At 42.9% G+C, this 17,672-nt stretch overlaps 1 protein-coding gene across 2 annotated transcripts in view; it reads left to right on the plus strand.

The window, feature by feature from the left end:
- The first annotated feature begins 6,219 nt into the window (after positions 1-6,219).
- Positions 6,220-17,672, plus strand: part of INO80 (INO80 complex ATPase subunit) — an 85,162-nt gene continuing 73,709 nt past the window's right edge. For both annotated transcript variants that reach the window (XM_020793730.3, XM_072986257.2), the window contains exon 1: positions 6,220-6,359. The gene's annotated coding sequence lies outside the window, so the exon portion shown is untranslated. The remainder of the gene's footprint in view (positions 6,360-17,672) is intronic.

Raw genomic sequence — 17,672 nt, forward strand, 5'->3', positions numbered from 1 at the left:
GCAAGTCTCAGAGTACAGTTCTTTACAGTGTGGATAAAAGAAACACACTGGTGGCAGCGAGAGAGAAAGGAGGAACTTCGCCAGTGGTGGACCCTTGGGCTGAGGGAAACACAGGAACACGGGTTGTACGTCACACCTTCTGTATGGAGAATTAGTGCAGGGAAAGCATCCCAGAGGGAGACCGCAGTTGCGATACAAGGGTATCTGCAAATGGGATCTGAAGGCCTTAGGAATGGACCTCAACAGATGGGAAACCTTGACATCTGAGCATTCAGCCTGGAGCATGGCCTCTCCCAATTTGAAGAGACATTTGTTCAGCAGGCCGAAGCAAAGAGGCAGTCCCGAAAGCAGCAAAATCAGGGAGCTGGACAGAGATTGTCACTCTCAACACTGTTCCAAGACCTCTATTCAGAGCATGTTACCATAGTCCCTCAAGACTGAAGGATGCCTGCTGCTTCTGGCCACTGCTGAAACCTGGGCACCCAGGCTCAGAGACGAATCCAGGAGCACTCCCAAGCTGCATGCCTGTGTTTTCAGATGGAGCATAGGCGCATCCAGCACAGGTTGCATCCCTATTCCTTTATCTGCCTTTTGACAGACCAGGAGCACCTCCGTCTTGTCTTGATTAAGTTTCACTTTATTCTCTCTTATCCGGTTCGTTACTGACACCATACACTGATCTAGAATCAAAACAGCATCCTTGGATTTAGATGGCAAGAAGAAATAGAGTTGGGTGTAATCAGCATACTGGTGACATGGAACCCCAAAACTCCAGACAACCTCTTGGTTTCATATAGATGTTAAATAACACAGGAGACAAAACAGAACCTTAAGGGACCCCACAGGCTAGCAGCCAGAGATTTGAACAGAAATCCCACAGCAGCACCTTCTTTCCTCCAGGAAGGCCTGGAGCCACTATAAAACACTGCTCCCTAGTCCCATTCCAGAGATTTGGGCCAGAACGATACCAAGGTCTATTGTATCGAAAGCCACTGTGAGGTCCAAGAGAACCAACAGGGATGCACTGTCCATCTAGTTCCCAGTATAAGTTGTCCAGCAAGGTAAACTTGAGTCAATAAAGCAAAGTGACCTTGCTTTACTGATTTGTGCTGCTGACCCACCTTCACCCATACCCTGGAGGACATTTCAGAAAAGTCCAGCTTTCATTCCCAGTTAAAAATTGATAACATATAGAACACTTTAAACTACACCATAACAAGGTTAAGTCAGTAAAGCAAAAAATAAACTTACCACCTAGAGACAACAATAATTGGTACACAAACTAATTTAAAAGCAAAACCTTTTCAGTGAAACCTTTTAGGTTTTTTTAATGCTGTTCAGACAATGGTTGCAACTGAATAGGTTTGACTGAGAATATACTTGGCTGCCCCATATGGCAGGTATATGGTGTAGGGACTGTCCACATTAGCGGTAAACAGCTCTGTTTTCAAGTTCTAAGAACATTCGTATGAGTGAGTGAGTGAGTGAGAGAAAATATTAGCCATGTTAGTCTGTGTAAGGATTTAAACAAGAAATACAAAACAAAAGCAAAAACAAAAAAACTATAGGTACTTTTAAAGACTTAACTGCTATATTTTAATGTAAGCTTTCGTGGAGCATCAGATATATGAGCTGAATACATAGACTACATGGCAAAACATTTATTTATTTATTTATTTAACCAACCAGTCGCCCACCCCTTTCTCCCTGAAAAGGACCCAAGGTTGCTTACACCAATTAAAGATATTTAGAGTTGAAAACAATGAGTATAAAATGGTGGTTAATATAATTAAAAAAAATTTTTTTTTTAATTTTATTTTTATTTATTTTATTTATACCCTGCCCATCTGGTCTTGTGACCACTCTAGGCGGCTTCCAGATACATAAATAAAACATACAAATATACACAAAAAATATAACATCCGCTAATAAATTAATAGATTGTTCAAGATGGCAAAAAAAAGAGGTAATCAAGGGTTAACTGGAGGGAAGGCCTATACAAACATCCATGTTTTCAGTTGGTTTTTAAAGATACCCAGCGAAGGGGCCACACGAATCATTGGAGGGAGATTGTTCCAGAGGTGAGGAGCCACCGCCGAGAAGGCCCGGTTTCTAGTTCTTTCCTTCAGGGCCTCTCTCGGTGTCAGGCTCCTCAGCGGTGGGAGTAGGCATTCTGTCAAATATCGAGGTCCTAAACCGCTTAGGGCTTTATAAGTAAGCGTTAATACTTTGAATTCAATGCGGAACCGAATGGGCAGCCAGTGCAGCGCGGCCAGAATAGGAGAAATATGTTGTACTTTCTCGCTCTGCTAAGGAGTCTGGCCGCCACATTCTGCACCACCTGGAGTTTCCGCATCAGCCTCAAAGGCAGCCCCACGTAGAGCGTGTTACAGTGGTCTAATCTTGAGATTACGAGCGCATGTACCAAGGTAGTGAGCGCCCCCGTGTCGAGATAGGACCGCAGCCTGGCAATCCACCATAGGTGGAAAAAGGAGGTGCGGACTACCGACGCCACCTGTGTTTCCATGGTGAGCGTCGGGTCCAGATGTATCCCCAGGCTGCGGACCCCACTCTTCACGGCCAGGGTCACACACCCCCTCAAATGTGAGTCGCCCAAGCCGCCAGGCACGGGGGCACCCACCCTCAGAACTTCCGTCTTGTCCAGATTCAGCCTCAGCCCATTTTCCTGCATCCATTGCAGTACGGCCTCCAGGCAGCGCTGAAGGGACAGGACGGCATCACCTGCAATAATTAAAGGCAATAATTAAAGCTAAGAATAATAAGTATGCAATGTTAAAAAATGTCACTTTGAGAAATGAAAAACACTAGTAGGACTAAAAATCCAGTTAAAACAGTAATGCATAACCATCAGTCTAAAAAGTCACATACAAGTAGCTAGTAACTGAGGGAAGGCTTGCCTGAAGAGAAAGGTCTTTGCCTGTTTGTGGAAGGACAGCAAAGATGGGGTCAGTCTGACCTCCTGTGGGAAGGAGTTCTAAAGTCTGGGGGCAGCGACAGAGAAGGCCCTCTCGTGTGTTCCCATCAGATGCACCTGTGAAGGTGGCAGGACTAGAGAAATGATCCTGATGATCTTAACAGTTGAGCCAGCTCTTAATGGGAGATACGGTGTTTGAGATAGCTTATATCCAGGTCATTTAGGGTTCTATAGGTTAAAACCAGCATTTTGAATTGTGCCTGGAAACTGGCAGTCAGTGGAGCTCCTGTAATAAGGCGGCTATGTGATCCCTGTGACCAGCCCCAGTCAGCAGTCTTGACTGCTACATTCTGGACCTGCTGATGTTTCCCGACACTTCTCATTGGGAGCCCCACATAAAGTGTGTTACAGTAATCCATCTGAGAAGTAACTAGGGCATGTGTTTTTAAAAGACTGTTAAAAACATGGCTATTTAGGCAGGCCTTCCCTCCAGTCAGCTAACTCTTTTCATTTCTTTTTTCTTATCTTATCCCAATCTAGTATCTTTTCTTAATTAATTGTTTTAATTAATATAGAAATTGTATTTTATGACTATATATATATTTTATATAGATCTATTTTATGTTGTAAGCCGCCCCAAGTAGACATGGCCTAGAGGGGCGGGGTATAAATTTAATAAATAAATAAATAAACAAACAAACAAATAAACAAATAAATAAATAAATAAATAAATAAATGTGTCAGTGGACAGATCAGATCTTTGAGGAAATGGATGTAGCTGGCACACTAGTTTTAACTGTGCAAAAACTGGTGTTTGGTTGCATTGCACACTTTGTAATTATTTATGACCCCTGTTTATCTGTTGCTGTTTACAGAACCTAGCTTCAAAAGAAAAGAATACCAAATCATAAATCATTATGATGTGTGAAATGCAACCAGTGTCTCTTAGTGAATGGTTCACCATGCAGCCTGTATATTCTACTCATACGTCTGAGGAAGTGGACATGTTCCACAAAAGTTTATCTTAAATTACAGCAGTTAGTCTTTGAAGTATTACAATGTATTTTTTGCTTTTGGTTTGTCTCTTGTAGAAACATGAAATATGTATACTATACATATACGATGTATACGATGTATCTCTCTACAGTGGGGTCTTGACTTGAGAGCTTAATCCGTATTGGAAAGTGGTTCTCAAGTCAAAAAGTTCTCAAGTCAAATCTGCATTTCCCATAGGAATGCATTGAGAACCATTTGATCCGTATCTGCTCTTTTCCGTTAGAAACTAATGGGAAGCTGCTATTCCACCTTCGACCACTAGAGGGGGATATTTTGTTTCTTTTTTCCTTAGGTCATGAAAGGTTCAGAGAAGGCAGGGAAAATAAAGTCCAGGCAGTACAGTACCAGGCAGTCTGAAGACTGTCTCCCAATCCACTCTCTAAACGCTGGGAGGAGTGAGGAAGCAGACAGGCACCCTTTTCACTGGCCAACAGTTAACTGAAAGTTCAAATTTTGCACTTTCCCTGCCTCCCACGTGGTTTTTTTTCAGTTCTTAACTCAAATCTAGGTATCTAAGTCAAGTCAATATTTTCCTATGAGAGTGGTTCTTAAATGTTCTTAACTCAAGCCGTTCTTAAGTCAAGACCCCACTGTATATAAAAGAACATACTGTAGTTATATACATATACTTATTATACATATATTCTTATTATATACTGTATATAGAAGATTGCTTAGTATCACATCATTAATTAAATGCTGCTGTTGCTAGTCTTGTTCCATCTCCATTTCGCTTTCCAAATAGAAAATGTTTTGAAACCTAGATACTGCACGTTTAATGCACATAAACTGGTCTGAAAAAACTGTAGTTTAAACCTAACATTAGTCCCAACCCATTTAAATTAACGGGATGTGTTAGTCACCATTTTGCTTACCATCTCACTTTATACCCTATATATATTCCTCTTAAGAGGTTCACTTATTTTAATGTAGATTCCCACTATATGGGAATAATACTGGATTTATGTAGTGCAATATAGTTAAATTACGGCTGTTGTCCTATGCATACATACCTGGATCCAGGCCCTACTGAAATAAACTGATAGAATTCAGTTGTATTTAACTAAAAAATAGTTTACTCTTCCTTTCATGATAAAGAAATTATGTGCAAGCAGGGGTGTGTTCTATGAATACTTTGCAATAAATTTGTTTCTATATTGCTCATGAACTTGTCTTCTCCGAATGATCCACTGCCGCTGTATCAGTACTGGTCAGCAAGGTTTATGGTGAGGAATGATGGGAGTTGGAGTCCAATAGATAGAATAGGAAACACATAATCCTGAAAAGAAAGCATGCTCCAAGTATTTTACTGTACATGTTTAGTGGGGGAAATGCCTAACTATTCTGGTTTAATATTAATCCCAGGATTGCAATCATTAAGGCAAGTGATTGGCTCCAGTTGAACAAGAAAATCCGATCCATTTTACAAACATGTGACATTTGCACGTTACAGCAAGAACTCTTTTGATACCGTGAAGAACAGGGGGGGAAAGGCTTCTAAAACTATAAGAAAGGAGGACTCACTATAATCCTGTCCTGAAATAATCTCTTTTGTCCCAAACAGAAGTACTGGCAAAAACATGCTAGAGAAAGCGTTAAGAATACAAAGTCAGTCACACTGAGATTGTAAAAATCAATAACTAACTTTGCAATCACAGCCTTCACATGAAACTAGAACATTCACGCTAGGCTACAACCGCTGCGCAAGAACAACGGACCTAGACGGGCCTAAACAGACCCACCCTCAGTCACAACAACAGCTAGCGATACTCTACGTCACTTCCATCCGGAGAAGTCCCGTTGGAATCTGATTCTCGCGAGGGTTCACTAGTCCCTCGCGCGAGAATTGCTAACTCACGCTACTCTTTTCGGCCGAAGGCGCTCGGCAATTTCCGTCAACGCCAGACTCGACCAGTAGAACAATAACGAATCGATGCTGAAGGGGCCTTCTTAGGTTCTGTTTGGGGGCACGAGCGCGGTATGTGGGTTCAAAGATTATGTAACCGTTGCAGGGAAACTAGCTGGCCGGCGTTTGCGGGTTGGAGCTCGGACTGCCAGGTGAGGGTGCCGAGTTCGATTGTTCTGGCCTGGCTATGGCGCCTCTCCTCCCCCCCGCCATGGCTCCCCGTGTCCCTGCTCCTCTCCTCTCAGTGAGCGAAAGTGGCCGCCGCCGCCGTCCCAGCGCCCGCAGCCGCCGCCTCCTCCTCAGCAGCAATAGCGCGGCCGCCATCTTGGCGAGGCAGAAGACGAGAGGCACCGCGGCAGGACACAAGAAGCGACAACGCTGCGCAAGGCGAGAGGCCGGCAGGAGAAAGCGGGGCGGACAACTCAGGAGCTACCCCCGGCCCAAGCCGGGCCTCACACCAAGGTGACAGATGATAGTTCGCAGGCCGGGACAGGTGGCAGCGTCTCGGGGACCCATTAGGCCGGCCCGTGGCGTCACCCCACATCCGACCCCTCCTTCGGGCTCCCTCAGCGGTAGCCCTGGCAGCCGGGCCTTCTCTTAAAGGGGCAGGCTCTCTCGTTTTGCGGGGAAAGGGTACGGACTAGCACTATTGGGGTGCACTGGGACCTCAGCAACTTATCCTCTTGCATAAACCGTCTGAGTAGAGTTGCTTTAGGTCGGGCCTGTGCCGCCTTCTGGCCTCGGGCAGCATGTGTCCGGTGAGGGTGTGTCGGTCACACCCAGCCCACAAGCACACGTGCGCCTCCCGCGCCGGGGCACGAAGCGGACTGACAGCCCCGCCTTAAGTGTTGTCAAGTTTGAACCCATAGGATAGTCATCCGGGCTGTTCACTGTCACTTTCAGTCCACTGGAACAGGTGGCGAAACTTGCATTTGAGGCGTTCAGGATTGTGATGGCTGAGTCTAAAATTGTAGTGGATCTCACAGCTCTTAAGACCAGTAAATACAACAATCATGGGATATAATTTATTATGTTGCTTGTGTCACCTTAATCGGAGAAACTCAGGTTCACATGGGTTATGTAGTGGGCACACTAAAAGTTATGACTGTCTTGCTATCTCGCCAGTAATATTAACGATTAGCAGTCATTAATACACTGCTAATCAAAAGTATATAGTTCCATGTTTATGTGCAAGCTTAGCTGTATAATATGGTGGTGACCAGTTTCTAGATTGCTCTACTGCAGTCTTACTCTGTAAACAGGTAAGTTGGTAAGTCCTTGACAGCTATTGCTTGCCAGTCAAACTTGTGTGTTTCTGAGATCTTAAAAATGTTCAGGTTACATCTTAATCAAATCCTAGTTCCCATCTTTTCCCCAAGTATTTGTCGGGTAGCAGCAAGGTTGGACAGCGTATGTTTAAATACCCATTTTATCACCGTACTAAAGGACAGTGCTTTATAAATAAAGGGACAGTTGTAATGTATCAGTGTGCTTCAGCAAGTGTAAACCAAATATTTAGAAAACTAGGGGAATATAGGTTGGCTTTTATACTCTTCAGGATCACAATGGTCTGTTGCAGAGTGTTCTGTGCTGGTTCTTACCTGGAGTTTGATTCATTTATGATAAAATGTTTACAAGGCAGAAATTAGATACCTGCTTTTCTTACAACATCCTGGGCAACATACTTACAGCATACTTTTATACAGTACAATTATCCCATTGTATAAAGTTGTACTGGTGTAAAGTAGATCCAGCACCAGATATAATTAATTTAACTGAAAGCTTCCTATCCTTCTGTCTTTCAGGTACTGTAAAAGGGAGTTTGAGAGCCTTGGGGTTGGGGAGGAGATTTAAAGTGGCCTTAATAGTTCAAAATTGCTGGCAGTCCTAATTCCATAATGGTGATCCAGGGGCATTTTTGCTAATAAGAGCTCCACTCCTATCCTGAGGCTCCCAAAGGCTTTCACATAGCTAAAGGGTGTCCTAGGGAACCTCAGAGCCCAAATATGTGAGGATAGGAAGATTTCAATTTGTTTAAAATTTCTGATGCTGGATATGGTAATGTTACACTAACAGGATTTTGCTGAATGTCGAATAAAGATTGTTGCTTTACTATAGCGAGCATTTGGCAAAATATTGTAGAAAAGTACAATTTCTCAAATAGTTCTTTGTTTGCATAAGTATTTGGTATTGTATAGTTCACACTCCAGAAATTGATGTGTAAAGGATTACATACGCCACTGATTTTCTTTGGTGAGAATTAAACTCCCTGTCATTGCATGGGAACTTGGTCCTGTGCAATCGGACTAAAAGCATGACTTGGCAGTCCTCTTTTGCTAATGGACCAGAAAAAATATTGGTGTAATGTAGTTGGGATCCATAGAGCTGCTGATAGCAATGTCAACAACATAACACCACTTTACATGAGGAATAACATAGTAACATTGACAGAAATTCCTGCAGCATTCATGGCAACAGGTCAGACATCCACAAATCATACTGCATTATGATGATCTTCCTTCCCATAATGAGGTACGGGAGGAACTAGTCTAGTTGGAAATCAGTGAATCACATCCCTGATGCCACCTATCTCACAGATGTAAAATATATAATACATACAGCAGTTACAAAGAAATTACGGTGGCCTCACTAATGTGTACAATTATGCTGTGGCCAGTATAAAATGCAACAGTTGTCACCATTAGTTATACTGTTCAGAGTTTCCACTGTTGTTGAAAGCAAGCAAATATGCAAGGTCACACACTGGTTGAAATTTGGACCCTTCAGTTACACCACCCAGCTGTGTCTGTAGCTGATGTGGGAGAAAGTATGCATCCAAAAGACATGATTGCCTTAAGAGAAGCGTTCAAATTCACTGGGGGAGCATTGTCTGTTTTATTCAGGCAGATATCTGGAAATTAAATGTCTCAAACTATACTATTTCATACAAAGTGCTGCTTCCTTTTTAAGGGTAAACTTGTGTTAGTCTTTTTAGCCAAACATTTTAAAGTGTTTAAAATTTAATATTATAGTGAATTTAATCCTATGTTAATGTTTTCAATTCTATTATATTTTAAATTTATATTGTTTTTCATCTCTTTTGTAAGCCAAAATGAGTTCTGGGAGAAAGGTGGCATATAACTACAATAATAAAATAAAATTGGCATATATATACAATAATAAAGTGAAAATTGTTGATAAGTGCTGACTTTTGTGAAGGAAGGGAAGTGGAGCCATTAGAATATACAACAGTACAAGCTGCAACAAATTCACAGGAAACAGTCTTTGAGCACCATGGCAAATCAAAGGGAAGGAGCACTGATAGCAAAAATAGGAGGCTATTAAAGCCTTTCTTGGGGAGGTTAAATTCACCACATGACTTTCTGACAGAGCAGACAGTCATCTCAGAGACTAGCCTCCTCCCAAAATGCATGAGATTGTGTGGTAGTTTTCAGGGTCGCAGGATGTTATGCTGTGTTATCCAGAGGACGAAAACACATGTTTGGATCTTAGTAATCACTAACTCTCATATTCAGACATACAAGCCAGGGTCAAGGAACCTTTGATGGTGGCGGTAGAGGACATGTAGCTGGAGTCCAATTACAATATGTTATCTTTCATTGGCTATGATGCCTAGGAATGATCAAGTTTGCCATCATACAGTGTCTGAAGGGGCACCCATTCAGTCTACTTGTTAATATACCAAAGATGTAAACTTACACATGGATTCCCTGTGAAACTGGCTGGGATACATGTGTCAGTATACTTGCACAAAAGCATGCCTGAGAGAATTATTTCCCAGTGGCTTTGGTAGCCAAGCCAAAAACTATGGTTGCCTGGCTACTTAGTATGTTTGCTGGTTTGCTATGTAACCAAGGAAGACACATCTCTTGTAAGAATAGGAAACAGGGAAATGTGCCAGTTTAGTTGACAGCACACATGCTGAAGGGACTTTGACTGAACATTTGCCAAGAACCTGTCCCTATTTCAGTCCTTTCCATTCTAGATCCAGCTGTTAGAGTAGCTGAGGTGATTAACAAATGAGGTGGCTGTCTACTATCCACCTTTATTAGATAGGAACAGCTGAAATTGTTAAAGTTTTTATCAAACAGGACCGGTCTTGAACTGATTTTTGAGATTGAGACTGATAAATAGGATTGCTAAGATTCTTTTCTAGATGTGCTCTTCTCCCTATGAAAGCTAATGGCAAACATCATAATAGTAGCTATCTTTTCCTCATTACTATTATCTTCATATTAGAATTGGCTTCATCTACTGTATGATTATCTGTCTAGACTTTGAAAAGAGAGGTGCTGTGGTAGCTTGAAAAGATATCAGTCGAATATAAATGCAGTTGTATTCAGTAATGTGTGAAACTGGTTTCAACATTTTCTGTGATAGGGAAAGTCCATGTTTCTGTAAAATGCCAATAATAAAGACCAGCAGTTGCAAATGCATGAGCATTCAGAAGGAGCAAATATAATCTGAGGAAACAGATTTGAACATTACATTTAATGATGCTCAATGTACATTACGTTTAATGATGCACAGTCTTTGGACTTCCTCCAGTCTATGGCTCATATCAGGAAGTGTGTGAGAATTAACCTTAAAGTCCTTTGTAGATGGCACCACAATCCAGCAAAGCTAGGAAAGGATCACAGTTACACTGGAGAGAATACAAAGCAAATAACATTGTGATTTGTAGAGTGCCCAAAGGTGCAAAAGTACAGTATGAGCAAAGTGTATTAAAGAGAATTCATGAAATAACTGGTTGGTCAGTAGAACACAGATATGAATTGTTTCTTTTTTCTGTTTTTACAGAGCAAAATGAAAACTGATGCATAAGAGACTAATAAATATACTGTTGTTCAGGAGCAAGAATAGGCTTGAAGTGTTTAGCTAAACCATATCTAGATATGTAGGTGGTGGAGAATGGCCACTTTGGACAAACTAGCACAAAAATTACAGGACAGAAAAAGACAATTTTATTGAACATTGGTTTCCTTTCTTAGAGTACATGGTAACAAAATCCAAAATGGAAAATTCTGGGCAGGGGCATGAAACAAACAATTGAGAGAAACTACTGTAACAAAATCCAAAATGGAAAATTCTGGGCAGGGGCGTGAAACAGTTGAAAGAAACTACTGTTTCCTAGATCGAGATGCACAGCTTGTGGGCTACTTGGATTCACTTTTATTAAAGTGAAATCCAAGCACCCAACATTGCCTCATCCTGTCCTGTAAATTTTCTTGCAGTTTACTGTTTTTGGTCTCACCATTGCCCTCTGTCATTCTTACCTAGTTGCTGAACATACTTTAAAAAATAAGTTGGATGTGGTAACCTGGTATCTGAGAAAATGGTGAAGGTGGAGGCAGGTGTGAAAGAAGTACAGTTTTTAAAATTAGAAGAAAAGAAATAGAAAAAAACTAGAAGGTGAAGTTTTTTTAAATCAAATATTTGCTTTTATAAAGAAAAAATGAATGACTTGGAGTTTCCTCTGTAGCTAATGGAGATTTTAAACTGCTGTTCATTGCCTAATTGAAGGGAGAACAGAAGAAATCATGTGTGCTCTCATTAACGTGCATGTGTGTCCCTGTGTCCTGACCAAGCTAATGGTCCTTTACCCACTTTCTCAGGGCTGATGAAGATTTGTTTCCCTGACAGTGATTGAGTTCTTGCTCCAATGTTCCTTTGGCCATCCTGCTGCAGCGGCCACCCTCTCGAAGGTGTGCAAGTAGGCCTCAGGGTTATTTTCTGGCCCCATCTTCTTGATATGAATAGATGCTGGTCCCACTACTCAGGAGTTTCTAGTGATTCCTCCAGACTCTGGTATCTTTACATTCCCATTCCCCTCCTCTTTCTTTAGCACTTGTCTCCTCAATACTTTATGTTGCTCAGTTAACATCTCCATTAATTCCTCTTGTCTTTCTATTGTGCGTTGCAACCATGTTCTTTCCCCATCTCCATTTATAGGAACTGCCCCACATTGGGTGCCATTGCGGCTGGGTTCTTGTTCTAATTTAAGCAATTCCTCTTTTTTTAATGTGATTAACCACAGGAGACAGGATATCTTTAACAGAATGTTTACTATCTAGTGGCGCTGCAGGCTAAACCGCAGAAGCCTGTGCTGCAGGGTCAGAAGACCAAGCAGTCGTAAGATCGAATCCATGCGATGGAGTGAATTCCCGTCGCTTGTCCCAGCTGCTGCCAACCTAGCGGTTCAAAAGCATGCAAATGCAAGTAGATAAATAGGGACCATTCCGTGTCTAAGTCGCACTGGCCATGTGACCACAGAAGATTGTCTTCGGACAAACGCTGGCTCTATGGCTTGGAAACAGGGATGAGCACCGCTCCCTAGAGTCAAACACGACTGGACAAAAATTGTCAAGGGGAACCTTTACCTTTACCTTACTATCTTTAGGAGGGGAAGAGTGTACAATAATTTCTGTAGGTCCAACTGGACCATTAAACATAGATGAACCAGCCCACATCATAGGCAGTCCCATCTGTATAGTTCTCTCCTTCAACACGGTGACATCCCAAATCTCTTCCGATTGTTCGGCTTCCTCAGTGGGGTGCTCTTTACCGTGCATATGGTCCCACAGCATGGGTGACGTGCCCACTCGCCTTCACAGAGTGTCTCTCCAGTGGGGATGGGTTCTGGATGCACCACCTTCCTCTGAGGACCCTTCCCTCTCGGCTAGACATAGACTGTCCGTTCTGGTGGGTCTAGCTCCCCTAACTGGACTTCTATACCCGTCGCTCTGCATCCGTGTGAGGGTCTGCTCCCTCTATCACTATCCCTTTCTTTCTTCTTTAGGAATGAGAACACATATGGCCCTTCTTCTTTGTCTTGTCACTCACTCTCCTGCTCTCTCTCCCTCTCCCATGTCTAACCACTCTTCCGAAACCCAGCTCCTCTTCTCCTCTCAGTCTGTCATCATCAAGAAACCTTCCACTACCAAGTGTTCTCCTCCCACCTTTTTCTCCTCTACCCTCTAAATAGCCTGACTTCCTTTCACACAAGACGATTGAGGGGTCAGCTCACTTCCAGGTATGACCGCTTTAATCGGTTCCTCTTCACACTGACCTATACTTAGTGTGACGGTTACCCCACGTCACTCCTGTCACTCACAGTCTGGTTCTCATTTGCATGAGCCTATGAGAGGAGTGGAGGGGCGGAGTCAGCAAAGAGAAGAAGGTTAGGCAGAAGAGAAGAAGAGAGAGAAAAAGAAGCAGAGAGAGATAGAGAGATAGTGAGATAGTGCGAAGAAATAATAATAAAGATAAGCTGGTCAAGATAGATAGAGCAGGTGATGAAGGTGGCAAGATATATGATATTTGAATGAGTTGATTATAGGTTGAGTGCCACTGCTTTAGAGTGACAATACATTCCATTGGATAGAATTATAGTGGAAGTTGTCATTCATTGCTCTGCTGGATGTGCCATGATTCAGATCTTGCAAAAGGTGTTCTGAGTGTCTGGTTGGCCATAGAGGGTCTACTCTTTGTGCATAGGTGTGTCTGTGCCACAGATGGCCATCTCACCTTTATTTAAAATCTCAAACGAAGAAGAGTTAACCATCTATCAAAATGATCTATTCTCAAGCAGCTCTTTCTGATAGTAATCAGAACTTCCTTTCTTGTAATTTGAATCCATTGGTTTAGTGCTACACTTGTCTTTTTTACATGTTAGTTATGTCCGTAGAATAAACAAGTGTGGAGTATGGATTGCTCTGTCCCACAACTGTATTAGGATACCAAATACTTGCAAAGATATTTGTGCAAGGATTTATATTTGGGCATTTTAATGTGCACACATAGATCAGGACAGAGATTTCCACTATGATATTGTCCTCCTCACGCACATACCATGTAGAGTAACATCTGAGAACAGATATGGTTACAAGCTGTTGGGAAAGAGAGGATTTTAAGGCATAGATTTCTCTCTTTATTCTTTAACCTTGTTTGTGGATGTTGGGTTGAGGTTTGTTTTGAGTGTTTAAAGTACAGTGGGGTCTTGACTTGAGAACTTAATCCGTATTGGAAGGTGGTTCTCAAGTCAAAAAGTTCTTAAGTCAAATCTGCATTTCCCATAGGAATGCATTGAAAACCATTTGATCCGTATCTGCTCTTTTCCGTCCATAGAAACTAATGGGAAGCTGCTATTCCGCCTTCGACCACTAGAGGGGGATATTTTGTTTCTTTTTTTTCTTAGGTCAAGAAAGGTTCAGGGAAGGCAGGGAAAATACAGTCCAGGCAGTAGAGTACCAGGCAGTCCGAAGACTGTCTCCCAATCCACTCTCTAAACGCTGGGAGGAGTGAGGAAGCAGACAGGCACCCTTTTCACTGGCCAACAGTTAACTGAAAGTTCACATTTTGCACTTTCCCTGCCTCCCACGTTCTTAACTCAAATCTAAGTACTTAAGTCAAGTCAATATTTTCCTATGAGAGCGGTTCTTAAGTCAAAATGTTCTTAACTCAAGCCGTTCTTAAGTCAAGACCCCACTGTACCTGTAAAATCTAAAGGTTTTGAGAAAACAATCATTAGCAATGTGGCTTTCCAATATTTGTTACTGAACTAGTTCCTTTGTGTGCTAAATGGCCTTTCATGAACATTTCAGCTTATGTACTCTTGAGTCACCGAGGTATGAAGACAAGATTGTGTAGCTCTATGTATAACTCTGTGCTGTGTTGTCCAATATGTGCATTTCTTGTCTGATCTTTACATACCACTGTTATGTGAGGGTTTGATTTTTTTGCTCCTTCTTTTGTGCGAAGGAATCAGAAGATTTTTTGTTGTTTAGAAACAGGTGTTTATTGGGGTATTCAACAAATAACCAGTATCAACAAAATGATTCCAAAGTTCCTCTCCTTCTGACAACAGGTCAGCAAGGGGCTTTCATTTGTTGTTGAGGAATGGGTTCCTTTCACCAGAGTTCCATGGACCTGGCCAATCCATCAATAAGTTTGGGTTCACTGTCTGTCCCGCTTCACCTTCCAGCAGGGGCACGTTGTCGTTGTCCCGGCGATCCACCCACATGGGACATCTGACAGCTGTGAGGGTCTTCCAGGGTTCTCCCTGTATCCCTTCCTCTTCATTTTGTTCACCCTTAATTCCAGCCTCTCCCACCTTTCTCTCTCCACTCTCTCCTTTTCTTCTCTCAACTTTCTCCTCCACTCTTGGCTTCTGCCTCTCCCCGATAAGATGGTCTCGGGGGGGATCTCTCTTCTTTTCCTAAGTCTGCCTCCTCCTTAGGCACTCTCAGCCTCTCCCATGCTCTGGTCCAGGGATCCTCCATCCAGACCCTCTCCCAACTGTTCTTTCCCCCATTTGATATCAGCTGTCCCTGCCTCTATCTCCATCCTCTTCTTCCGCTCTACAGTGGTGCCCCGCATAGCGATGTTAATCCGTTCCAGGATTAACGTCGCTATACGGAAACATCGGTAAACAGAACAAAAAACTCCATAGGAACGCATTAAACCCTTCCGAAGGGTCCTTCCGAGGCCACCGCCGGCATTTTCCCCCAGCTGAGCGGTGGGAGCAGTCCTTCGGAGGCTCCCGCCGCTCAGCTGGGGGAAAATGGGGCCTATGGGGGAAAATCGCAAAGCAATTTTTCCCCATAGGCAACATCGTAATGCGATTGCAAAAGCGATCGCAAAATCCGCATCGCTATGCGGATTCGCCATTAAATGGGGCGCTCGTTATACGAGGCACCATTGTATTCCCGCTGTTTTTCTCTGAGTCCCTTCAACGGTTAGCTTTTGTATTCCTCCTTCTATTTACAGTGGTGCCTCACACAGCGAGGTTAATCCGTCCCGAATTAACCCTCGCTGTGTGAAACATCGCTGAGCGGGGCAGAAAAGCCCATTGGAATGCATTAAACATTGTTTAATGCGTTCCAGATCGGCTGAAAACTCACCGTTCAGCGATGCTTCTGGGGACCGGCAGCCATTTTCGCGCCCTCCCCTCGCTGAACGAGGGCACAAAAATGGCTGTGATCAGCTGTTCTGCGGCTTCAAAATGGCCGCAGGAACAGCCGAAAGGGCCGGGCGCAGCGTTTTCGCGCCCTTAGTAAGCGAGGGGAGAGCGTGAAAACGCTGCGCGCAGCCATTTCGGCTGTTCCAGCAGCGTTTTCGCGCCCTCCCCTTGCTTACCAAGGACGCGAAAACGCTGCACCCGGTCCTTTCGGCTGTTCCGGCGGCCATTTTGAAGCTGCGGAACAGCTGATCGGCGGGTCACAAAGCGAAGGTCGGTAAGCGAGCAGCTTACCGACCTTCGTTCTGCGATTTTCGCCTATTGGGGCCATCGCTGTGCGATCGCATTAGCGATCGCAAGAGCGTCCTCGTAGAGCGAATTCATCGCTCTACGGGGCGCTTGTTGTGCGAGGCACCACTGTACTTCATTTCTGTCCCTCGCTGCTCTGTTCTCTTGGGGGATGAGACAGGCTGGGTTTGTACCCCCTTCTCTGTTGTACAGAGGAAGGACGGCACTCCGGCGAGAGGGATACCATTCTTGTCCCCGTATCACATGTTACTGCACTGAAATTTCATGGAGACTTAGGAAATACCACCAATGTCTGTTCAGTTTGCACATTTATATAATGAAGTTCTTAAATTGCTACACATGGCCAGTGAAGTAAAATAAATATGTAGAAAAGACCAAACTGATACCCAGAAAAATTAAATAAACCTGTGGAAAAAATTACTATATACCACTTGTTTCACCTGAAGGTCACAACCAAGACCATTTGCAATATCATCAGTGAGGCCATCATGAGAAGTGATCCATGTTTCTGCATTATTATAAATTTGGTTTTTTAACTGAATGCACATACACAAGGAGTACATACAGTATACTAGCAATCATATACAGTATTGTTCCTGAGTTGCAGTGTCAGTATTCCAAAGGGGTAGTGAGATCTTATTTTGTGCTGTCTGCTGACAAATACATGACATACCACTGGGAGAACTGGGAAATATCTAGATTTGTACATTGGACCATATACATAGTACAGTACTTTCTCCATGGATTACACAGTTGCACCTGCTAGAGATTTGTGCTCTACAGATGCTTGCAAGAATATGTCCTGCATTGATTTGTATTTGGGATGCTTTCAGCTATTGCAGAGTGCACATTCAGATTACACAGTGGCTGAAATTCTATGGCACAACATAATTGCCATAAATTAAGAGATCTCCATATAGGCATTACTTGCTGCATTAACTCATTATACAACAGATAAAAGTTTATGGCAAGTCTCTTCCAACAACTATGCAACAGGATTTCAGCCAATGTACATAAGGCCCTGTTGGGCCTTATGTCATGTGAATGGAGATGGTGCTGTAGGATATATCTACCCTGCTCATGTAAATGTACTTTGCAGAGGAGGATCAATAATGTTGAGTAAGGTTTCTTTCTTAATTTAACCTCGCTGAGCAACTCCTAACTCTCAAGGACCCCCAAGATCTCCAAGGACACAGTCTGAAGAAGCACTGAACCAACTCATGTAACAGCTACTTGAAGTTTTAAGTGGAGGTATTTCTCTACTCTCTGCCATGAAAAGTGTGTGTCCTGGCTCAAATTGTCCCTGCTTTGAGTATTTTTTATAGCGTTTTCTAAAACTTTTCACTGTTTTGATGTGACATTTCCATTATCAGTGGTTACATAATTGTAAAGTTATGGGAACAGACGTTTCGAGGGAGGAGACAATTTCAGAAGCAAACATGCTGTTGTTAATGCCTGTTGGTAAAGTATTTAATGTAAGGCAAAGG

The sequence above is a fragment of the Pogona vitticeps genome, chromosome 1 (assembly GCF_051106095.1).
Source record: "Pogona vitticeps strain Pit_001003342236 chromosome 1, PviZW2.1, whole genome shotgun sequence".
Classification (NCBI taxonomy): Eukaryota; Metazoa; Chordata; class Lepidosauria; order Squamata; family Agamidae; genus Pogona; species Pogona vitticeps.